Here is a 26,808-nt window from a genome sequence, read left to right as displayed (position 1 = left end):
TAAGATAGTGATTAGGGCCTGTTGAGGGAGAAAAACATTGTGTATATCTAATAAAATGGATAAAGCTGAGAGAAGAGGTGGTCTGGCCACTTTCATGTTCATGACTTGTTCCAGAGATGACCAGAACTCCTTTAGCATTGGACAAGAGAAGAGCATATGCTCTATATTAGCCCCTACGAGATTACATTTGGGGCATTTAGAGCGATCGCTACGTGTGGTATTTGCCGTCCATTTAAGAATCATTTCAGGGGTGTGGTATAGCATACAGGTTGTTTTAAACTGTTGTAGCCTGAGGCTTGATGACTGTACCAAATTATTCCGATTCGAGAAGGAATGAGCAATCTGATTAGAATTAATCGAATAGTTCAGCTTCGAGCTCCATTTCTCAGCCAATTTAGAACAGTCATCAGTCTTATATGAGACAAAGCATCTATACCCGTCACTTATTAAAGATTTCGTTTTGGAGGAATACAGATAATTCCATATATCTGAATCCACGACTTCAGAGATTTTCATCTTACGGATCAGGAAGTCATGAATTTGAATATACTTAAACCTAATTTCCTCTGTCAAATTATATATATTTTTCAATGTATCAAACTCTAACAGGCCGTGAGCACCATAGAGATCCCCTAAGGTAGTAATGCCATATACTGACCATGATTTTGCCCGAGTATCGCTAAAAATCCCAGGAAGACCCGGGTTTCCCCAGAGTGTTAATTTAGAGTGGAAAAAAGAGGTTTTACAAAAAGACATAATATTAAACCAGATTTTGGCAATATCCCTGATGGTCTTAAATTTAACCCTTTTAAAATAGTTTGGGTCATTTAGTCTTAACAAAAACATTCTAGCGTCTAGTTTCAACAAGATGGTATGGTAGGAAAGCTGCATTTCAGGATTAAGCAAAGAACGCAGACGACCAATGAAGGTGGCCCAAAAGTATAATTTAAGATCTGGAAAATTAAGCCCCCCGTGTTTAAAGAACCTTTAAGTAGCGCCAGTGATCTGCGTGCCTTTCTATATCCCCAAATGAAACTACTAAACATTCCATCAAGCTTCCTAAAAAAAAGATTGTTTAAAGCTAACGGTATAGATCGAAAAAGATAAAGAAATTTCGGTAGTATGTTCATTTTAATGAGATTAATTCTACCTATAATGTTCAGGGGAAGTTTATGCCATTTTTTAAGTACGAGAGCTGTAGATTTCATTAAGACATCGTAGTTTATTGCAATTATGTCACTGATTTTAGAAGAAATTTTAACCCCTAAGTAATTGACAGTTTTACAAATTCCAGACATCGTAGCCGGTAGTTTATGATTGGCAAGTGCAGGAAGTTTTCATATCCGTAGGCCGTGCTTCTTCTGTACTTTGAGCTATTAAAGCTGGCACTGCTCCTGGCCGCGATGTACCTGTTGTGTCAGTCATGGACGTGTGAGTTCCTGTACACCCTCTCTGAGCGCGGAAAGATTGTGCAGCTGCAGGCTGTGCCGTACAAACCTGTTGTGTACGAGTGTGTTACTTAGCTGTGTCACACTGCCTTCCAAGACGATGCTTGGTCTGTTGTGTACACGCATGATGGAAGCCTGCGCTGCTGGTGTGTGACACTGCAGAAATCTGTGCAGAAATCTGCGCTGTGGTGGATGTGTTTTTCCGTTTCTTGAACAGCTGGTGCCGGTACTGTAAATACTGCCGCATAAGCTGTAATATTTGGAGTGGGAAACAAACCTAACCCCTTTTATTTATGGAGTTTTATATAGCGCAAACTTGGCCAGAGGGCATCAGAGCGCTTTACATAGAAGATAGGATACACAAAAGTTACACATGAGGTGGATGCCGTTGCCGTTACATATTGACTGCGAAAAACAAGATCTAGGCAATTACATGATTTTCAAATAAAATAGAAGCAGGTACAGAAGAGACAGACTTTAACATCAAAAGATGTGCTTTGGGATTATGTGAGCATAAAAAAACGGGTAACTAGGATGTAAATATTATCTGCTGTGTTGGCGGGGAGTGTGCATGAAGCATATAAGCACAGCATACTACATAGTTGAGTGCCAACAGTGCGAACCTCAAATACGAGGGGGCGTGACTTATCCCAATTTCCTGATTCCGAAGAGGTGCTGTCGTAGTGATGAGAAGCAGTGATTGGGCATGGGTGGTAGGTTGCTGGTGAGGATTTACACAAGAAGTGATCTCGAGTCTGCATCGCCTTAGCTGCTCTTAGCGGCTCACCAGTTCATTCAGCCATCTTGTTGTTTTTTCTTCGGTGGCAGACCTTGCTTGTTCTGCTCCTTGCACTGCCTTCATCGCAATTGACATTGCGCCCGAACGGTTGTGCAGGACCCCAGGAACGTTTCCTTCACGTCCCAATGGGTGGTGTCTCTCTGGAAGGGCTTACCCGCAGACATTATTAAGCATCTAAATATGAGCCCAGAAGACAGCGCCAGCCCTGGGAACGTTTGTGCAGCGGGGAAGTTGGGGAGGAGTATTTAAAAATTCTAGCACGACGCTCCGAACTACAAGTCATTAAAGTGTTGAAAAAGCAGCTCTGCCCTACAAGAGGCCGTGCTCTGGAAGCGGGATGCAGAGACCGGTGCCCTCTCGGCGATTAACGTATCCTGCAGGCAGATGATTAAAGTTAATAGAAAGTGGTGCTCGCGCGCGTGAATGAAAAAACCAAGCACGGCGCAGCGGCCGCGAAAACTGTGATTCCCTTGCAGAAGTGAACCTTGGGCACCATCTGTTTGGAAGTTAATTACAAACAGTTGTTGCCAAAGCTCATTCCAGCGAGGGAATAGCCAAATGTGCACGAGTTGCCATTGAAAGCAATGCAACGCGTGCACGTTTTTCGGAACAAAAGCGGATCGATCACATAAGGTCCCCTCCTATGCACTGCATGCACACTGCGTAGGCTCGAACTAAAAAGGTGTGAGGAAAGTCTCAAAAGAACGTGTTTCTACAATTCTGAAAATTAGTCAGCCGGCTATCCTGAGAAGGGTTTGGATGTTTCTTGAAATTGTTAGGTACTGTCATCAATAGATTCAGAATATTTTCTTGACTGCAAAAGCTTTAGTATGGTTGACATGTAGTGATGTCCAAAATCCTGTACCATTTGATGATGAATGCTCTTATGATTCAGGAATTGAAAGAGTGATCATGTCATGCGCCCACACTCTGGATGCCTGATTACAATTTAATGTTTTTTCTGTTCTGTCATGAGAGGAATGGATGTGCACTTTCTATTCTTACACAGAAACATGGAAGTTAAATGCACTCAGTTGCTTATCTTTCTGCTGTGTTCGATTCAGTAGAAGTGTTACATGATGTTTGAAACCGGTTGTTGCTGTTTGGATTGCTATTGAAGAAAGTGAAACTATTGTTATGGGTCATAGTTTAATTGTAGGTGTTCCACATTCGGTTGAGATTTGTTTGACCAGAATGAGAACACAGTATATAACTAACAGTAGGCTGACTTATTATGAGCAGATCATACTTATAGCAGAGCACATCTCTATTAGGAGATGTAATGTTTTGAATTAAGAGGCATTGTTTCCTATTTCAGACAAGAGTTGTGAAGACCGTGAAAATAATGAGATTGATGACAAATTGGGTCATAATTGCAAAGAAGTGATTGGGGGTGATATATTTTATAGGGCCAGCCTTTTGTTCCTCCAGGGGGATGAAGTAAATTACTCCAATCTCCTTGTGGAGGTACCATCTGACAAATGTGTAAATGATCGCTGTAAGAAATTCAATTACTGGTTGAGGAGGATAGAACCCTACTCAAACTGCAACCGCAATCCTTGTCAGGGGGAAGTCACAAGCAAACCCCATATTAACATGCGCTCAACCGTCTGGTATCTGGGCACAGAGCAGTCAGCCTTAACTTAGAGGGAAGGTGTAAAGTATTTATGCATCACTTCAAACAGTAATAAAGTGAAACACAACACTAGAAAAATCCCACACCAATTTAGAAAAATAAAGTAAAATGTAATAAATAATTTAGGACACAAACCCAATCAGTAGAACCGGAGATTTGCAGTTTTAAAGATTTAAGTGAAAATAGCACCAAAAAGCACAAAGTGCCAACTGTGATTATCTGGTCACGCAGGACCATGACAAAGTCACAAGTTCAGGAAGACTACAACGAAGCGTAGGTCAGCTGCAGGGACCCGGTGAGGACCGCTGAAAAATAGTACCTTAAATCCTGGTTGTAGAGCATTGTGAGGTCCTGCTTCAAGGATGTGTAGGACAGCTGAGGCGATGCAATGGCCTGGTTGGAGATGCGTTGTACAGCATCAGTTCCGATGCGCTGCAAGGCTTCAATGCAAGACCCTCTGTCATTGTCAAGGGGGCTTGGGATGCAAAGTCCTGTGTCAAATATGCATCCCACACCACCTGGTTCAGAAGAAGCTGAGTACTCATGATGATGCTGTGGGCCGTGATGCGATGGGAAGTCCTGTGCTGGAGACAAACCATGCAGCTGTCCTGATGTGGAGTTTGGTGAGGCAATGCATCATGCAGTAGCTCTGATGCAGAGTTTCTGTTTGTTTGATGTGGCACACTGCAGCACTGATGCATTGGTTCTGCTTGGATCGCAGTTGGCACCTTCTGGTCCACTTCCAAGGGTCCAGGGCTGAGGTGGCATCACCTGGTAAGATAGTATTAAAGCAGGAAGAGCCCAGGTGCAAGGATCTCGGTGGTTTGAGCCTCCTGTAACTACCCCTTGGAGTCACTCTGGTGGTCCTGGATTCAATAAATAGGTCTAATCCTTCACTCAGGAAGCAGGACAGTAGGCATCAGGTCAGCAGGGCAGAAGAGTGGCAGTCTTTCTTGCAGAGCAGCACAGCAGTCCTTCTTCTGAGTTTTCCAGCTGGTCTAGATGTGTACTGAAGTGTTGGGGTCTGAAGTCCAATATGTATACCTGGTGCCTACTTTGAAGAATTTCTAGAGGCTTCCACCCACCCCCTGAGGTGTCAGGCATACCTTTCCTCCCTGCCCTGGCCCAGGCTTGTCTGGGGTCACACAAGTTCAGTGCCAAACCCCTCTTGAGAGTGCTCAGGCAGAGCCTTTGTGATGTGGAAGTGTGGTAGTTGACAACTCTTCCTCCTCCTCAACTCAGAGTGGCCCATCCTGCCAAGACCAACTTCCAGCTATACCTAGTCATGTGACCCAGGAAAAGGCTGCAGGCACCAAATGGTGAAGACAAGAAAATACCAACTTTCTAAAAGTGACATTTTCAGAATTGTGACAAAAAATCTGACTTTACCATGAAAGAAGGCTTTTAATTACAATTCTTAGACACCAGACTAGACCTGTTTACCTGCTTTCAATTGGAAGGTATTACATATTAAATGTAATAAGGTAACCCAGTGTTATCCTATGGGCTTGGTAGGCCTTACATCAATGGGAAACAAATGTAGGAGTTTTTTCACTACCAGGAAATGCAAAGTACACACCCAACATTTTTAATACACTGCACCCTGCTCTCTGGGCTATTCTGGCCTACACAGGGGTGACTTATATGCAGTGGCGGCTGGTAGAGTTTGAAAGTGGTGTGGCATCAAGTTAAACCACGCGTCTGTCTGAGCGAGAACAGGGAGCGAACATGACTGTGCTAAGACTGGATCGGAGGGCTAAGGGAAGTTGTTCTCCCCCATAGAATGTTTTCTAAACAAAGGGCTGAAATAGTGCATTTTCCAGCATCATTTTTTAATAAAAATAACCAAGAACCTGTCGATCGGGCATATAGCTCATGTAGAAGGCCTTGAACTAGTATAGCCCTTGGTAGCAGACTAAAATGCTGTGATAATTTAAGGGAATTCATTTTAAAATCATGAATATTGCTAGAGTGAAGATAGCGAGTTATAAATGTCTTTTTTAAAATGTATGCTAGAATATTTATGCTTTTAGTGTTCTTTAAGACTACAAAGCTACAAATAAGCACTGCATTAGGACATTTTGATGTGTTTTATAGTGCGTTCATAACATCAATTTGGTTCTCTAGCAGAGATCCCAGCTACTAATGATAATGAGTATATTTAAAAGAGGAAATGGATGTTCAGATATTACACGTTGGGAAAAAGTTGAATACATTGAGTGGACAGCAAAACGTTTCCATAAATCGCAAGTATCAACATAGTCCAGTCTTGAGTATGAGAAAATGACACAAGCATATGCTCTTTTTTGTACATAAATTGCTTGTGGTACACATACAAATATAACAATATTTTTTCTTTCTATTGTGTACTATGTTTATCATGCATGGCACACTGAAAGGAATTGTATGCTTGTAGTGCTACTAGCCTTACTGCCGAGATTAAGGACTACAAAAACCATTAAGATCATAGCTACAGGTTATCAGAAAATAACAATTTCATTAAAGCACCGGGACCAGTTATTGAAAGAGTGCTACCATAATTAGCTGGACAAATATGACGTGAAATGCAGGAAATAAACAGAGATGTGAAAGTGTTATGTTTCATATAGGTACCCCATTATAGGCTCAGGTAGTCACCTAACTTTTCATCTATATTCTCCCAGTTACAGTACTGCTTACCGGATGTAAGGTTTTCCCTGAAAAATAGCCTCATCCATTATGCATGAGGATTCTTGAAAACTCAGCAGGACTACCATCTCCTGCATAATAACTATGTATAAGGGTCATTCCTTCCGTCATCCTAAGTCCGATATGACAAAGCAAGGTAGAGCCCCTGAGGCTAACACTTTAGGTATATAAATACCATATCTTGCTGGGGTAGACAAGGGAGAAAAAGGCCTTCCATGCTGACACACTGATGCCAGATGCTGAAGTTCTTGCACGCAGACACTCAAGCTCGCAGTGGTCTGACATCCCTCGCGGAGTGTCCACCTTGAGACAAAGACGGGGCCCCACAGTCTCTCACTGCAGGTAATGGGGTTGACTTTATCCTAGAGTGATTCTTGGGTCTACTCCTACATACATGCTATGTAGGCACATCTAGTTAGAGTCGCATTTTACTGTCATATATTTTTATACTTGCCTGTATTCATCGTTTTAGCACTATGGTAGAAATCTACCATCCAATTACTCTGTTGGTGCTTATAATTATTTATATCTGTTTCTGTCTAATGGTTATTTCAGCACGCCTATTTTACACTAGAATGACGATGGTTCAATAAATACTTATTAAAAATGTCCCCACCGTTTATGCTGTTTTCTGTCTGAGACAAAGTGAGCACGAGTGACTGAGCAAAAAGTGCTGTACTGTTTCCATGATCCCTGATGGGACAGAGTTGTCATGCTCGATAGTTGCCAAGAACTATTCTCTCCTTGGTAAGAGAGGTTTCTAGTGGCACTGTGAGCTAGCTGGTATACAGGTGAACATAGTCAGTGGGGGTATCTGGAATCAGTCTGGACACCAATCCCACAGTCTATGTTGTCTAAACGTGCAGCTCCTATATAGGTTTATAGGAACTACACGACATGGCGCTGCCAACGTTGGTTTGGTACTTATTTAACAGTCAAATCTGAGTAGTTCAGTCGTGCTATTCTCAGAGACCCCTACTCACATTTCCCCAGAGACATCTGGAGTGGGAAGGGAACTATCCACCACAGCTGATTAGGCTCATCCTATGTATTGGCTGCAGGTTTCTCAAGCTTGAAGGACAAACCTTATCTCAGTTTCCTTGAAACATTTTCCTTCTTCAAAATAATGGCTTACAAAGACTCCAGCTTGGCAGCACAACGTGCTGCAGCTATGGTGAAAGAACAGGACGGGGAAATCAACATTTCAGAAATGTCAGAAGTGCCCTTACTTTAAAACTAGCAAACTATGGAGTCACATCTATGGGTGGGACAGTAACATTTTTGATTCAGGCACACAAATCATATAGAACAGAGTAATTCTATTCATGGGTTATATTCCCTCAAGCAGATGCACAATCAAATACATTTCATTCTTATACTGAAGATGAAAAACCAAATGACTACTGTCTGTATGAGGACATTGAAGTGCCACTCACCTACCAGGAGCACATAAACTGGTTTAAAGGCGCCCTCCCACACACAAAAGAAAAAGTGAGATTCGGTCCGTTTGGAAGAGATGGACCAACTTGGCCAGTCCTAGCTGCATATACACCACATCCAGTCATTGACAGAATGCCAGTAGCAGACCTATGTCCACTCCATAAAGAAATCATAAAACTTTACAGAAACCTGACACAGTTTGTGATGAGAACACTCACACTTCAGCCAGCAAGGGCTACACATGCAGGACACATTCTGGGATCTACAACTAAAATAACAACACAAACAGTACACACATTTATGGCTAAAATGCCCACTAGGCGTGTGTGAATAGCATTCCAGATAGCTCAAAAAATAACACAGCTAGAGGCAGTAGTTCTACACACAAGCCCTCAAGAAAAACACAGAATGCTAACAATCTGCTTGCCGATGGGAATAGCTCCCCAGATAGAGGATTGTACCTCTTGGGGTACAGTTTTCGCTGCCATATATACCAGATCTCATGGTATCCCTTCATTAGCAGTAATACCAGATGTATTAAGACAAATACAGAATAAGTATGGAACAGAACCTGCTCTGAAGTTAGGGATGAAATTATCAGCTATTATATTAGCAAATATAAAGGGGAGGCAGCAGCAGTGTCAATTCATCAATCCCTGAGGGATTCCACTCCTTTAGAACAGGAATCTAAATTACCTAAAATTATTGAAGACACCTATGCTGAATTAGGTAGAGATAGTTTGGGAGCTAGAGCAACAAACCCTCAACTCATGGGTGGTCCTGAAAAAGAGAACACCAAGCAAGCACCTGATTCTTCCAAAAAGAAATGGGCTAATAATAAAAAACAAAAGAATAGAGAGAATAGATCACAATCCAGGGGTTGTTCTCCTCAACAAGAGCCCTCTGAAAAGAGGTACAACCGTAGGAATCGTGATAACATAAAAAAAAACTGACAGGTATCAGGATACTGATACACGTTTCTCTCCTTCCTTTCAGGGTTCATCAAAAAACTCAGAGAGGGAAGGACGGTCAGAACACAGACAAGAAAAGCGTACAAAGTCCAGAGACAGGCAACGCGCTTCAGAGTATACTTCCAAAAAAGAAGAGAAGCCAAAATCAAAACCTCAATTTAAAAAGAAGAAAGTAGCAGGTCTTAAAGTTAGACATGCCCAGAATTCTGAGAACTCAGCTTCTGAATAAGGAATGGGCTCTGTTGATGCTAGACAGCGCAGCAGAAGTAACAATAGCTCACCAAAACTTGATGGAATTTCTGGTGACAGCGGAGTATAATGAGCATATCACTGTGGAAACACCTGATACAAGGATAAGTGTCCCACATAGGTTACATGGAGGGGGACAAACCCAGAAAAATTAAAGGTCTCTTTTGGTAGAACCTGACTTATGGCTATGACATCCTTTTAGCTGAAAAAGATTGGCCGCCTGAAATTGTTATGGATTGCCCAAAGGGAGGAATGGCTATTTTACCGGCTTTTGCCGTGGCTGCAATCACTCATTCCAAAATGAGAATAGACGGACAGATAATAGTAGCTGTCATTGCTTCACACAAAAACAGCACAACCTTGCCAAAAGGTTTTCAACTCAAGTGCTCCTACAAATTAGATGCAAATAATATTCTGTATGCTCAAATTTCAGGATTGGGAATAGAGTAATACCAAACATGGAACGCAGATTAGGTTTAATTCTAGCACCACACGATGGTCTAGGTTCTGCACATGCAGGAGTTACGGCAACAGTTTTTTTACTGAAACAACGGAAATGGTGGCCAGGTCTAACTGAAAGACAAAAAAATGTGTCCTAAAGTGTGACATCTGGCAGCAGATGAAGGTTTCTACCGTAGCACGTCCAGCGGAGACAGCATTATTGATATCAAACAGACCACTCGCTTGTGTCCATTTGGACCACTGCAGCCCTCTACATTCAGATGGGGCTTACAAGTATATTTTGGTGGCAGCGGATTTATGCTCTAGATTCTTATGGGTGTGGCCTCAGCACTCAGCTGACGGTTGAACTGTTATAAAAGATTTGTGAGTCTTTATAGGGACAGACGCAGTTGGCACATTACATTCTGACTGTGGCCCCATATTTAGGCCATGGGAGGTTTGGGTGCTGCATTGCAGTACTCCTCTCCATACCATCCCAGGGGAAATTTAGTCATGGAGAGGAAAAACCGACACTTAAAGCAATCTTTAACTGCAAGGGTTTTAAGTTTGGGTGGTAGATGGGTCAATCACTTATACGGGTCCAAAGAGCCCTTAAATCTATGCCAAGAAGTTCCCTAGGAGGTGTCACTCCTCATGAGATCCTATATGGGACGAGAATATGGGTACCTGATCTCGTTTGTGAAAGCCACAGTGGCAGATGAAAAACCATTTGACATCAATAAACGTTTGGCTGTTTTACAGGATCTTAATTAATTCTTGGCACTACAAAGCAACGTGCAAGTGAAATGCACCACCACTGGGGAAGTCAAACCAGTCACGGCAAGACCTGCCTAGATCCCAAAAGCCAGGGATCTGGTCAGAGAAAAGATTGTTGTCAAGAAAGAATTTGGGCCATCATACAGAAAGCCAGTAACTGTCTTGGCTGGCGAAGGAACAAGAACAGTACTTCTTCTGCCTCTTGCTGGCAAAAAAGAAAAGAGATTTGTCTCCATAGATCTGATCAAACCACACTATGTGGCCGATACTGAATAGTAGGCCTCATGGGATCCTAGGTAGCCAATGCTCTCCTCTCGCTACCATACAGGAAGTTCAGACAGAAAGACTCATAACATTTGAAGAGTCTCTGATACCAAGTTATGGAATTTCCAACAATGAAATGAAACTTGTTACTCTGGAAACTGAACTTCAAAACACAAATGAAAGACAAATTTCAATTCGGCCTACCACCGATATCTACATCAATATGCCACTACAAGAGATGTCTGCCAGTTCAACAAAACCTGCTGAGCTACCAAAGATAGATTGAACTGCATCTGCTACTTAATTGATTTTGATACATTTTCTCTGGATCGCAGTGAACGTGAAACAACACCAGCTCCAGTTTCCCCTAAGCAACAACTTCATGATTTATACACTTTTCTGAAAAATACTTACCTGGTCTCACCATGGCTACAGCTCTGGATAATAACTGGAATACTGTTTTTTCTGTTCTGGATTGGCCTAGTGACTGTCTTTTTGCTTACGCATGAATGGAAATTATCTCCCAGAACGCTCTGCAGTTTCCAGCGTGAACTTGAGTCCTGAAACCTCATGCGTCATCTTATCGTGAACAAAGAGACCTGTCCTTCATGAACATTACAGCTGTTCCAATTCCTAATTGTATAGTTTGGGACATGGTAGATTATGATGTATTTGGTCCCACTGAACTTTTTAAAATACAATATGTATTTAAAATGTATCTAAATGAAATCATTACCTCCAGTACCTTTTCCGACGATTGGGATTTTGAAACTGTAAATAATATGTTGTCTGATTTAGAACAAGCTGCTGCATATTCAAGCATTGAAATGTTAGAGGACACATCTGATTTTCACACTATGTACTGTTACCATCATAATGGTCACAGCTTTTTCCTCAAATCCAGTATCCCATGTAATGTTTTCACATACCACCAATGGGAACATTGCCAGACTCCACCAAAAGGTAGTTAGAAAACATTTGCACAGAAATGTTCTTAGTTTTCAGGGTTTAACACTTATGACCTGACTTCATATTACTATACGGTTGCACCTACTACTGCACAGGAAAATATGCTAACTAACACCAAACAGATTCACTCGGCATCCTTTATTTCCCAACTGTCTGAACAGGGTTTTGACTTATGGAAAGACACTTTAGGCACAAAATCAGTCTAGGGTTCAAAGGAATGGCAAGTTCAGGGAACAGAAGCACTATTTAGAGCATGCCTCATTTTACAGCAGATAATATTTCTGAATGAAACTGTGCATCAGACTTCCTGTCTTGGACTAGCCAAGAACAAGCATTTGAACACACCTCGGATTCCCACAACTTCACTCATCAATTTTACTTCACATGGAGGGGATACAATAGATTACATCATGCAGTACAATACTTCAGACCAAAATTGGAAGGGATGGTTAGTTTGGCCCACGGACACAAACAGATGTCAATCAAAGTTCAAGAGTATTTATTTTATTTTATTTGCAAAGTTATATATAGCGCTGGCTAGACCCGTAGGTATTAGAGCGCTTTACATGAGGATCAGCAAGTTAAAGATTACACAATTACTTCAGTTACAGATTCCAGATATAGACATCACAGAAAGATAGAAGGAAGGAAACATAACGGTTAGGCGGAATAAACAATGTCAGATGTCCGGCTGGGTAGGTGACGGCCGAGGGGGTGAACCTAGGCCAAATTCCTCTATAGCTGCATAGGACAGTTCCAGCTGGCATCGGCCAAGGTTGTTCAGACTCCGCGGTGAGAACAGACAGTCGAAAACATGCAATTACACAATAACATAAGTTATTTTAGCATTACGAGCAAAGACAAAACACCTTATGTGGAATGGAAGGCAGAGAGGGAAAGGTAAACAGGGGAAAAAGGAATGCCGATAGCATCAAGCAGACCAGAGGGGGGAAGGGACATCAGGAGAAACAAGCAGTCAAAGTGAAAGATAGACAGGACCGTGAAGCACCATTAAGAACAATGTCTGATGTCCAGCTGGGTAGGTGGCGGCCGAGGGGTGATTCTTAGCCAGACTCCTCTATAGCAGCATAGGACAGCTCCAACAGCCATCGGCCAAGGTTGTTCGGACTCCGCGGTGCGAACAAACAGTAGGAAAACATGAGAGCACAAGATAACATAGGTTATTTTCGAGTTACCTAGCATAGACTGTAATGTCTTATGTGGAATGGAAGGTAGAGGGAGAAAGGTAAACAGGGGAAAAGCAATACAGATAGTGTCATGCAGACTAGAGGGGAGAAGGAACTTCAGGGGAAACAAGCAGTCAAAGTGAAAGATAGACAAGACCGTGAAGCACCGTTAAAAACAATATCCGATGTCCATCTGGATAGGTGACGGCTGAGGGGGTGAACCATGGCCAGACTCCTCTATAGCTGCATAGGACAGCACCACCGGTTAATGGCCAATGGTACTCGGGTTCAGGGGTATATACAAACAGATTTGGTTTCTGCGCCCATGGGATAACAATGATAACAGATTGGCATGGTTACGACAGTTAGCAGTTGCATAATCAAACATAGGAGATCAAGACCACAGTAGAGGAAGGGGGGAATAAGGGAGGGGAGAAGAAAAACAGGGGTCAGGGAAGCAGATCAGTTCTGGTAGACAGGCGATGGAAGAAAAGTGTCTCATGGGGGCCCAAAAGTTAGAGCAAGCAAGACCAAAACCCAGGTGGGGCCACATAGATACTGGGTCTATTGCCAATAACAAACACCATGCAGGGTCATCTCGGCACCTAATTTGAGATTGTTTGACAGCCCCCAATCGTCAGCCCCCACAGTCTCACAGGCAGCCGATTAAATCAGGTTAGGGGGTCATCCAGTGGCATAGGTTTGCTGTTTCCGGGCCACTCTTAACCTGCACAGAACAGTTGTGTGCAGCCACGTGTCATTCACATGGGACAGTAAGGCCTCCACATCACTCAGGAGCAGCCCTAATGGTCCCCCGTGCAGTGTCAGTGCTATTATCAATATTTAAAAAGCTCCAGCGATGAGGTGGCAAGAAGCAATGTTGCAGGGCGGAATGGGTCCTTGAGCAACCGCACCATATGGCTCTCGGCAGCGGGAGGGAGGGGGAGATGTGGTGTTCTCCATATATTGGATAGAGATCACCAATTTAACAATGCGAGCTCGGTGCGGTGGCTGGTACGAAGGAGATTCCCTCAGCGGCTGCTGAACTTTGGCAACAGCATCAGCCTAGACTCAGGAGGCTACGCTTTTCTTGCGAGCCAGAGGCAATCCCTGTGGGGCATCGGCATCGTATTCTGGTAACTTTCTTGCCAAATTCCCTTGTTTGCAGGGGTGTAGTTCAGCGCGATGTGTTGCAGACTAGTTACTTGGTGCAGAGAAGTTGAGTAGGAGGGTGGATGGAGTGCATAAGCAGGGATATTCACAAAAGAGGGATCCTCATCCCCGGAGCTTCTTAGGCGAGCTCCCCCACTGCGGCCATCTACATTGTCGTCGCAATGGTATAACCAAACGGTTTAGTATCCATAGGCTGGACCAACAATATGTACAAAGAGAGCATCCTGGGGTGGTGACATCATACAGTGTTGGAAAGTTGTGCCTCGATACAGCACTTATCCTTACTCACAGATGAGGCGGATCTAAGGGATTTTCTATTAGGTCCCCGAAAGCCACGTCAGAAATGTTTCTTGTACACTGTTTATAAGGAAATCTGGAAAATCTCTCAACAAGAAGCCGCAGAGAGACTCCCTGAAATCTATGGGATTAACCTAAAGAAAGCATTAGCTGTAGTCGATAATAGTATGACTACATTAACATCCAGGATTTATTCACTGGGCAACATTGTATCTTTTGCTATAGATATACTAGAACAGGACTTGTTAATACTACAAGACGGACAATCTCAACTGTGTTCTATTATATTATTAAGCTGGACGCTGCGATCATTGCGCGCTGGTTATGTGCCTTGGCGATTTATCAACAGTACGTCCCTATTTTGTGCATACAATCGAACTAAGAAGCAGATAACAATGGCACAGAGGAGAGCAAAATATACAATGCTGCGTATTGAAAAACTGGACCAATTACCTTTTACTATGGCAGAGCCACCATCCACAGAATGGTTAATCCATGGCCATATAACATTACCTGTCACAACCGTCCAGTTTCAGTATTGCCTAGAACAACAACAGGAGGGCAGATATGAAGCAATGGGTAGGGAATTCATCAAGGAATCTTGGGAATTGCCATACAGAATTTGATGCAGGAGTGGAGTCACGGAAGTGTTTCTAAGCAGTACTAACTGCGAAAAAGCTTTAAGCATATGCCAGGATATCATGTTTCACGGGGCTTGTAATGGTTCAGTTGCTAACTTATCCTGTCACTTGAGAGGGTCCCCAGCTGCTGTGATTAATCCTTTGTTCAAGTTACTTCCAAATGGGAGTTACCTGATGCTGACTGATCACGGTTGTTGTGGGATGCTCCCAGGGATCGCATATCTTATCAGTGTAAGCTCCAGGGTTACTTGCTGTATGTGAGTATTATTTCCACAGATCCATACAGTCAGGGAGGCGTCGTTATGGCCTTCATTGAATTTTTCCTTTATACGGTTTGATACTCTGAGGCGAATGAAAGCCATGCTTATACAGAAAAATGTGCACTTAACCTCTGCCTGAGAGACTTTTGATCACCAGGTCACAAGGTTCTCAGCTGAGATCCTGACACTAGTATGAACAAATTGCCCTTTCCATTTCACAGAAATGGTACAACGTATCTTTAACATGTCTGATACGACAGGCATAATACACCTATTTAAGACCATAGGTTCAGGACTGTTAATTACCTTTCAGACAATCTTCGGAGTTATTCCCAACTTCATACACTCCGTGTTTGGAAGCAGTTATGGAGGGCTTCCGCTGATCCTGTTCCTCATAGCAGGTATCCTGATTGTCATTTTTCTGCTACGCAATGAACGTCCCAGTCACCAAGGAGATGGAAAAAATGCTCTTGGAGCCCGATACCGTGATCCCATGGTACTCCATCTGGGCATACATCGTTCGCTAACTAAGTGAATCTTGGTTCCTGTCATTTAGATCAGTCTGGATCAACTGTATTCTGCCTGTCCTCTGATGCCTGTTCTTCGAACAAGAATGCGGGTTGGATCTCTGTCTAACACTTCCATCAGTTGCGCCACCGGACGTTGATGCTTTACTGGACCCGATAACGGCCCATGTTCTGCTGTGAACTCAGCGTATTCCAATGTTGATGTCTTTAGTCTTAGAACCACCACAGGATGCTGCAGCTCTTGCTGGAACGGATACCAGCTCCTTAACAAATATTCAGGCCTTGAATGTCACACAGGCATCTCCAGCAGCAGCTGTGGAGAAAACGGAGGAACATATTTGCTTGATTAGCCAGATCTGTGAGATGTTGCAGGGACTGTCACCTGCGATAGCAGGCAACAGTGATGTTGCATCTCCCAGCAAGAACACATACACATTTGGCTCATCCTGTGCTAGGAAAAATTTGGCCTTTTCAAAAACAACCAAATTTGGAATTTTAAACAATAGACACTTTTCGGTGAGCTGCATGGCTTTTAGCCACTCATGGGTGTCCGAATTATGTATTGGAACATATTCTCGTAAATACTTCAATTGCTTAGACTATTATCTTGGTATTTTTAAAGAATTTTTACATTTTTAAATACTGTTTTATGGATTTATTAAATTCTTTGCGTACAACACCTACAAATATGTTCTAATTTTTAGTTTGTCGTCCAGTCGGATGAGGAGTGGGTGTTATGTTTCATATAGGTACCTCAATATAGGCTCAGGATGTCACCTAACCGTTCACCTATATTCTCCCCTACCATTACACTACATAACGGTTCTTGGGACTGTCCTTTTGCCTAGTTGTGGTACTGCTTACAGGACGTAGGGTTTTCCCTGAAAACTAGCCTCATCCATTATGCATGAGAATTCTTGGAAACTCAGCAGGACTACCATCTCCTGCATAACAACTATGTATAAGGATCATTCCTTCCGTCATCCTAAGTCCGACATGGCACAGCAAGGTAGAACCCCTGAGGGTAATACTCAGCCAGTGTGGTTGAACTTGTATATTTATTTATAAATAATATTTTTAGTAAACTATGAAGACACTTTTAAATTATGTGGAAAAATGAAGGGGTTGGAGCTCCGACGCTCATGCAGGGGAGTCGCCACTGCTTATATGTATTAAAAAGGAAGGTTTGGGCCTGGCAAAAGGTTTATTTTGCCAGGTCAAAAGAGATGTTTAAATACTGCGCACAGAGGCTGCAATGGCAAGCCCAAGACATATTTACAGTGCTACTTAAGTGGGTGGCACAATCAATGCTTCCGGCCCACTAGTAACATTTAGTTTACAGGTCCTGGGTACATGCAGTACCACTGTACAAAGGACTTACAAGTAAATTAAATGTTCTAATTTGTTGTAAGCAATTTCACCATGCTTAAAGGAGAGAGCACACGCACTTTAGCACTGGTTATCAGTGGTAAAGTGCACAGAGTCCTCAAGCCAGCAAAAACAAAATCATCAAAAATAAAGCAGTGGCAGGAACCCCAGTCACGGCGGTTCCTGTCAATGCATTTTGCAGTTTGGTGCAGGGTTGAATCAACATGATGAAACCCTGAACCAAACATTTGTATTTACAGCAGCATAGCCAAACCTTAGTGGGGTAAAGGAGAGTGGCATGTACTTGAGTGTTGTAAAGTGAAGTAAAATGGAGTGTTATGGAGTGGTGTAGAGTGGCATAGAGTAGAGTTGAGTGAACTGGAGAGTCATGGAGTGGCGTGGAGTGGTGTAGAGTGCGAAGGGAACCTCAATCTGCTTCTAAAGCAACAGCACAGTCCAAAAATGTACAACAGAATATGAAATATTTTTCAAACAAAGACCCATACTCTAGTGCATACTAGCAACCCCACATCGGAACTTCCAGCGGAAATATCCTTGAATATTTTCCAGCCAGTACACAAAGAAAGTGTCATTCATAATACAAGAATGTTTTATTCATAATATATACTCTTTAATGAAAATAACCAGTTACATCACAGTGTCCTGTGCTCTACAAAGACTGTGGGGAGAAAAGACAACCAGAGGGAAGGGTGATGAGCAAGAGCAAGATGAACAGAACACCAACACATCATCCAATTTAATAAAACTGTGTCTCAGTAAAAATATGGTACAACTAAACCACTGTAATAAACACACATCTAAACATCTAATAAAAATTGTTTCAAATGTAACAGTAATAATTTATCAGTTGTGACTAGAATCATCACAAAAATCATTAGTATTCAAAAATATTTTCTCGCCCATTGCACATATAGAAAAAGCTACCAGAAACTACCTCCTCTGATCATTTTTTAACTATCACTAAATCAACATCAAAAAAACTTTATTAATCAACTACCAGTTTATAGACATCATTGTCATCTTTAGTTGCTTTCGGGAATTGTCCTCAGCCATTTTCATCTGGTTATAGTCATGATCTTTAAGGCTTTACAATTCCACTTCCATTGATCTTTTCCTCTTCTTCAACCGATTTTCACCTGTAATCTTTTTTTATATCTACTAATAGTAATAGTACAGTCAGAACATTTTAACAAAAGAAACAGAACAATTGCACAACTCATTATGATTGTTATAGGGGTTGATATGGCCTGGAAAGTATTTCCACCTGAATTACCTAGCCATTCACCAATCTTACCAAAACTCTTCCCTAATTCACTGAACCATCAACTAACAGTTTTCCATTAGCCAGGTTCCTCAAAAGACTTAGCCTAATTACGACTTTGGCTGTGTGGCAGTGGGGCTGCCACATCACCGCCTGCTGCCGCACACCGAAAGTCGGGTGAATACCGCCCGCCAGATTACGAGTTTCCTCGTGTCTGGCGTGCGGTGCTTTGGCAGTCCCACGGCAGTGCCTTTTAAATGGCACCCCAATGGGAATACCAAAGGCCATTCCTGCATGGCATGGACTCTGCAGTCCATGCTGTCACGGAAAGAGGGTGCATGCACACAGGGGGGCACAACATCTGCCCCCCTGCATGCATCTCATGGCCCTGAGGACACAGAGGGCCCTGCAGGTCCCTCTTTGTTTTCTCACTGCCACAGTTTTCATGGCAGATTCACCGCCATGAAAACTGTGACAATGAGAAAACTCCTAATATGCTAGGCAGTGCTGCAGCGCCACCATCAGCATATTAGGGCCTCTCACCACCATGCCACCGTTGCTGGATCCATGATCCCCGGTGGCTGCGGTTTGCCTGAGGCGGTCCCATCGCTGTAATTATAATATGAGGGGTGGACCAACATCACAGGTTCAGCGGTCCGAACTCATAATCAGCCCCTTAATCTCACGTAAAGGTTTAGTTAGATTAGTCACAAATAACTATACTATTATCTGGAATAAGTGTACAACTTCTCATAGCTTTTATCACATTACAGACTCTTCCCTCTTTCGCCAAGGGAATATCTAATGCAAGACAATTGTGCATGACCATAGCCATAATACCTACCATTCCTACACTTAGGTGCTTAAATTACCCAGATGAATCTATTGTATGCCTATCTGCTGAATTTTCACATTATTCATTGCCATCTCTACAGAAGGACTAATAGTAACTAATAGATCTAAATCTAATTGTCCAAAACTATGTCTCACTCTTTTCAAACAATCTTTACTCTCTAATTCATTCATATGATAAACTCAAGGAAACACTACGGCTAAATAATAATAACTCAATTTCTCAGCAAATTAAAATAGCCAGTTTTCCCACAGACATAATACATTCCTCTCAAAATAGTTTCTCCACCTTGCAAATAGTATCCACTAACTTCAGATGCTCTATCACACACACTTTCTCCTACAAAGTTTGCCTTACCTATTTTTGAAGAACAATGCCTCACTATGAATAACTCTTTGCTCCTGTTCTATTCTCAATCTGATGCATACACTACTTCAGCTACTTTCAATCTCTTTGTGTGATCAGTGTAAATTCCCTCGGGCACACCACCACACTTCACTACAGTGCTATTCATCAATATTATCTGACATGGTCTCTTCCAGTGCTCCTCCAAGCATGCTTTCCCGACGTGCTTTCAGATAACAATCCAATCACCAGTGTTGGTTATGATGGGCAATATCTTCAGATTGATCTGCTGCCACATTCACCTGATGAAAGATACATTTCACCCTATCAACCAGGCCCTGCAATAAGCTTGCACACTGTCATCAGTTATCAAATCTAGTGCAGCTGAAGGATCATATGAAAGCCTTGTTGCTCTTCCCATGCTAAGTGCATGGGGGACAAACCATTCTTTCTATCTGGAGTACTTCTCAGGGTCATCAAAACAAGATGAAAGGTATTAGGCCACTTTATACTAGTTGAAGCACGGCCTTTTGCCAGATTATTATTGAGAGTACAATTGGCTCTCTCTACAATTCCTGAAGATTGTGATCATTAACTACAATGAAACCTTTCGCTGTTCTCAAATGCTGTAAAGAATATTTTTGAAATCTCATTTTTAAAATGAGCTCCATGATCAGTCTCAATAGAAGTAGGAACGCCAAATCTAAGCATTAATTTCCTTAACAGCAACTTGTCAACTGTAAGGCTATCTGATCTCCTGGTAGGGTATGCCTCAACCTATTTAGAAAACTAGCAGATAATTACCGATATGCACTTCAAGCCATTGCAATTTAGTATTGCAAAAAAATCTGATTGGAGTCTCTTATAAATGGGTCTTTTGATTTCCCAATATGATTCATAGCAGCAACTGTTCTCTTACCTTGATTATTTAATGACATATTAGACATTGAATGCAAACATCTTCAGCAACATTTTGAAATCCTGAGTTTTCCCAGCACTTTTTGAATATCCTAATCAGAATACCCCTACCCACATGTGACCTGTTGTATAAATATTTACACATAGGGTATAAATTTGAGCCAGGCAAGAAATATTTATATTTTGCATTCACATACAAATCCCAATATTTTTTCTTGTAGCCTAGTCTCTTCCATTTTTTTCTCACCTTCTGGTGCATCCTCCTACAAATCTTTTAATTCACTCAAAGAAGTCTGCATTGAAACTACAAAGAAAGATTTCACTTTCTTTGCATTTTGTACTGAATTAGTTACTGTCTCATTGTGTAATGCACAATATTTTGCCACTTATATCGTGTACTTATTTCTAAGCATGTCCATACTCTTTCCAGCTTAACGAGTGATACATTTGACAATAGCAATTTCCTTTGACTTTTGTATTGCATTCAACAAATCCAGTATCTCAGCAAGATTTTTTATAGGGGCTCTTGAAGATGTCATAAAACACCTTTATGACCATAGTTAACCATAGTCCTGGACAACTCCAAAACCATATTGGCTGTCTGTATAAATTGTTACATCCAAACTCGCTGATAAGCAGCAAGCTCTTGCTAATGCAACCAATTCTACCACTTGTGCAGAAGTTGCGTTTGGCAGAGAAGATGCTTCTAAAGTCTAAGAAATTGAACATACTGCATAGGCAGTTCTCAAAGCTCCATATTGGTCTCTCAAACAAGGTCTTGGTTTTGTACATAACTCAGCGCTGATTTATTTATTGGTAGTGTGTGTACTCTGTTGCAACGGCGATGAAGTATATACATTGCCAACATAATGGTCAGTCCGCCCTTTTATTTGCGGGTGGACCACAGGTTTGACCATGGAGGTGACTACTCCATCACCGCCATAGCCAAATCGCTCTGACTGCCCAACGGAAGAGCCGCTGGAGAAATGGCGACATGTCCACCCGCCCTTTTTTAGGGCGATGCCTTTGCATTCCGCCTATTATTTACCATTGACTTTTTAGTTTGTAACTAACATTTGCCTGCTTTCTGTTTGCTGGCTGTATTTGTTTTAGGCTCTCCAGCTCGAGTTTGTCTCTTTCCTTCCCCAAACCGTGTTTACTGTATTAATACACCAATGCTCGATTTCTGTAAACAGGCCTTTAAATCTTGTCACATTTGCTGTGCATTCAAAGATAGAGATCAAATGGTAGGCTCTGGCTTCCAGGGGCCTTCGTGTTTACTTTTCTTTCTCTGACTTCAAAGTGATCGGATTTATGTGACAATCATGCTGGCTCAGAGGGAGTACTTAAGGAAGGCTGTACAATGTTATTTTTTTCTAGCACACAGCAATATTTAAACGTCTGTTAAGGAACTGTGTAGATCTTTCAGAATTAATAAAACCCAAATGAAGCACATTTGTTGGTAATTCTGAAGTGGTGCAGGAACTGTTTTTGGCGTTCCCATTGAGGTGCATATTTTCAGGGCACTACCATGGGAACATCAAAACCAAGCCTGCAAGATCATGAGGAAACTCCTAATCAGGCAGGTGGTCTGACCACCGCTTTGGTGCGCGCCCGAATGCCGCACTGCCAAAGTCGTAATTAGGCCTCAAGTGCTTCATATGGAATGTGAAAGATAAACAGCTTATTGTGAGAAAAGGCAGAATGTGAGTTATTAATTAATGTTTATAGCTTCTTGTAACCTGTGGAATCATGTGGCTTCTGACCCAGATGATGTCCTGAAAATTTAATAAATTACAGATTACTGTAGCCAGTCTTAGCATTTTCATTAAGTAAATGCAGGACCAGCAGCTACAAGACCAACACCTCGAAGTACTGGACACCTGTCCATGGATTGTTGGTAAGTATCTTGCTGCTCAGGGGCTGGTATTTACCTGCTGACATGTTAAAAAAATCCACACCTTTCACAAAAGCAGTCGGACGACTGAGATACCTCTAACATTGCCAAAAAAACAGTATTGTAATAACTAAGGGCCTGATGTTGATTTTGGTGGGTCACAAGCATCACAGATATCAAGCATGAGGATTTAATACACTTGTAATAAGAGCGGGATATACGTCATGCTTGTGACGGAGGAGTGATACATCAAACTCTAAATCAGTCCCTAATTCAGTGAATTTGACTTAGTTAAGTTTTGAGTTAAGTTCGCGTTTTACCACTGATAGAGCGTGATGACACTCTTTAATTTGTAGGGGTGCATTATAATCATGAATAGTTTGGACCTACATTTATTCCTTTGTGTTATTAACACGGAACAGTAGAAATGTGCTGTAATAATGTGAAAAGCGATGTGTTAGGATTATTTTTCCTCTAATGTGATGAATCTAAAGTTGCAGTACCTGTGTATTTAGTTGAAAACATTAACGTGTAGAACTGAATTGGATGCTTTCTTTATTTATACTCATTTGATGGGCTCAGGTAACATGGTGATTTAGAAATGCTTGGTAAAGGAGTTCAAATATATGTACATTTATGAGGCCTATGTGTTATTCTCTTATGTTGGCTGATATTCTGTGAGCCTGAAATGCATTCTCCCTGCTGCTCTCGTAGGGTATGTTAACGGATGAATTTCATGCCTTTGTTGGATTTGTTCTTTTCTCACGTTTCTGTTGTAGGTGAAGAAACTTGTCTTTGTTAGCTAGAATAACACATTTGTTTTAGGAGTTAGGCTTGGGGAAGGAAAGAATACATTTGTTTGAGTAATGCTGATAATGGGAGACGGTGTTCTTTCTCACTGGAGAAGGCTTGGGAATCAAGGTCACAGTTGGGAGGTATCGAAACTGAGGGAAAATCACCTATGAGGAGTGCCCAGAGGGATGAGGTGATTCGAAGATGAACAGTGGGCATGATCTGGGAGTTTGGTGATTGAACAAGGGACAGTGTCAGGGATTGAGTCAGGAGAGCAGAGTAGATTGATGGTGAAGAAGGAGCACCTTAGAAGGAGCCCTTGCCTACTTGACCCACACAACTTGAGTGTACTTTTTAGTAAGTCTTCACATGCTGACACCTTTTTCCTGACTTTTCTGGGGAATGCTACGTAGGGATGTCACGTTAGTGATAGTGTAGAACAGAATAATGCTCTATACTCCCGAACCCCCAATGAAAATTGATGTTGACGTGGGGCAATTATTGCCTGCCTTCTTGCGTTGGTGATTGTCATCATTTCCGGCGTGAACGTCTAAATTTAACCCATAGATTTGGCTTTGTATTAGTTCCGATGTATCTTTACAACCTCAATATGAGGTGCCTGTACCTTCAGTTATTTTTGGCTTTGTAATAAAACCCTTAACTTGGAACCTGGAGTCCTGATTCAATGAGACTTTGAACCTGATGTGCAGAAAAAACCTTTTTCTCCCCTCTACACTTCTAGGCAGACATCCAAGATCCAGCCGCCGAGTGTTCGATAATAAATGAGAGAAGAGAAACCCAGCTCCTTCAGTTGGTAGCAATATCGGATAGCTGTCTCCTGGAGTGAGGGGAGAATATAGAAAGAGCAGGGAAAGAGTGGTATAACCACATAGCCATATAACACCAAGAGCCCAAAAGATGAGAACCTAAAAGACCGAGAATGGAGAGTGAGGGGTTCTGGCGGAGACTAATGAAGAGTGACCATGTGGCAGGGACAACGGTTCACAGTGGAGTGAATATGAATAGGGATGTGTGTGTGTTATATTGCAGGAATTGATTTGATTGTGTAATGTCTTGCGGAGATGGCAAAAGAGTTGAGTGAATGTGGTTACGTACTGAACGCGCGGGGTCCATGTGATATTATTTGATGATTTTGATGTCAGGCTCGACGAGTAGCCTAATGTCCCGGAATAGATTTGAGGTGTAGAAGACACTGATGCCCACATGCATCAAGGTAAATTGCATTCGCAAACGGTGCGAATCGCATTTTTCGGCCGTTTGCGAATGCAATTTCCTGATTTGGGATGCACCAACCTTTTTCAGAAATTCGCAATTTAAGAAATTGCACAATTGCGATTTCTTAAATTGCGAATGCATTTAAGGAATGTCAATTTGAGATTCCTTAAATGCAATTCATCATACTTTTAGAAATTGCGAATTTGGAAATTAGAAATGCAAATTACCATGAAGTAGACCTTCATGGTAATTTGCGAAAATCTAGAAAAATGCCTTTAAATGCATTTTTCTTTGTTACATGTTACACACACACGTGCCCTTGGGTCATGTGTGTGTGTAAGATGTATCCAAAAGCAAATTTCAGGGGTGCAACAGGGTGTCTTTTGGACACCCCTGCACCCTTAAAATTGCATTCTCAATTTGCGAATTCACAATGATGAATTGCAAATTGAGAATGCCCTCCCATTCATTCCTATGGGCATCTAGGACCATAGGAATGAATGTGTAGATATTCCTTAATTGCGATTCTCAATTAGAGAATCGCAATTAAGGAATTTTAAGAAATCGCAATTTTTTTGCAAATTTCTTAATGAATTGCATTTTGCAATTCCTTAATTGCGATTCCTTAATTTTCGCAATTAAGGAATCGCAAAATGGAACAATGATGCATGTGGGTGTCAAGTGATGTAATTGTCTGACCAGTGATTGTGGGAGTCATGAAGCAGTATCGACAACCCGTTGGAGATAGGGAACGAGTGTGAGTGAGCTTGTTATGATCATATGGGAAGCTAATGTACAAGGGCGGATCACAACGATTCGAGTGGCCAATGTAGATCGTTGGTCACTGTTTGTGTGAATGATTTGAGCGATTGGATCCTATCGATTTATTTATGCCCGTCCGGACAATTCGTGGACAGACTTTCTGAGGTGCAGCTGTCTGGTCATTTCGAGGACAGACAGTTACCAGAAGTGAGGCAGACAAGGAGGGTGACCCATTGTGTAAGGAGGAATAGTGATGTCGAAGTGTGCTGCGCTGTGATAGGTTGGTTGATGTAGAGCCGCGCTGGGATTGTCGGATTGTCATCAGGAAGTGGAAACGAAAACATCTTGAGGGGAAAATAATTTTGATTCAATCATGCAATGTTTTAGAGTATTATGAGATCTTTGTCGGGGATATAGAGGAGTAGTGACTTGAGTGGGTGAGGAAGCACCACCGAGGATACCCTAGCACATTAAATGGCCACTAATGTAGGACTCCATACCATAGTTTGGCTTCAAACTTGGCATAAAATAACTAAAAAAGAGGGAGCTTTGGCTTTTCCACATTATGGTTCATTTAGACTAGAGGTGCTATATTGGTTGAGGGGATTGATGGCTTCATTGCAACCTCCACCTAGACCAACACAGTTCGAGGCATTGGAGGCATGGATGAGAGCAGCACAGGCAAAGAGTAGAGAGCGAAGTCAGGGAAGGATGAAAAGGGCGATGAAGACATATCCGGATGTGCGATGGGATGCACAATTGAAGAAGTGGAGAGTAGACACCATTGAGGGAGAGAGGCTATTCCCACTATTAGTAAAAACAGGAGATGGCCAGAAGAGGAAGGAAGAAGACAACAGTAATACACATGACAGCTAGTTAGATAGATTACTGGCAGAACGTCCTCATCCATACAATCCAGACTCAGAGGAGGGAAAGCGAGCTCTCACAGAAAAGACGGGAGAGTCACAGACGAACCCTAGTGCCTGAGTAGTGGGAAAGATATCAACAGGAATGGAAGGAATGGGTGTAACAACACCAAGAAGTACAGATATGCATGAAGTTGACGTTGCTACGCGGTTACCGGATGCCCTTACGGTACCGGACACCATTGGACCTATAGTGTCAGTATACGACCCAAAGGAGGGAGAAAACAGTAGCCAGTCACAGCCAGAAGTAGGAGGTAGAGCAGATGTTGGAGGGAATAGTACAGTGAACGGGATGGGTCAATTTTTGGTGCCTATAGAAGCTAGTACTCCATTGCCATTTACTGCAGAGTCTTCAAGAGGGCGTATTGGGTCGAATGCAGTAAGATCAGTGTCACTGGTGGACTTGTGTTCTGATTTAAGGATACGGGAACCTCCTGTTAGGGGACCCACATGGAGGACACCAGAGGTGGGAACTGATCAGGGAATCTCTAGGAGCCAGAGTGTTCTTTCCGGAATCAGACAGAAGGGAGCTCTTGTAGGAACCAGAGTAGTGAAAGTGAAGAACTGAGTAATGCATCAAGTCACGGTATGATCAGAGCTGCCATAAAGGCCAAGGTGCTGGATGTGGTGAGGTTAAAGATCAAAATAGACAAGAAAATAAG

Source organism: Lissotriton helveticus, chromosome 8, assembly GCF_964261635.1.
Source record: "Lissotriton helveticus chromosome 8, aLisHel1.1, whole genome shotgun sequence".
In the NCBI taxonomy this organism is placed as follows: domain Eukaryota; kingdom Metazoa; phylum Chordata; class Amphibia; order Caudata; family Salamandridae; genus Lissotriton; species Lissotriton helveticus.
The sequence above is the reverse complement of the archived record's forward strand: the minus strand, read 5'-3'. Positions refer to the sequence as shown.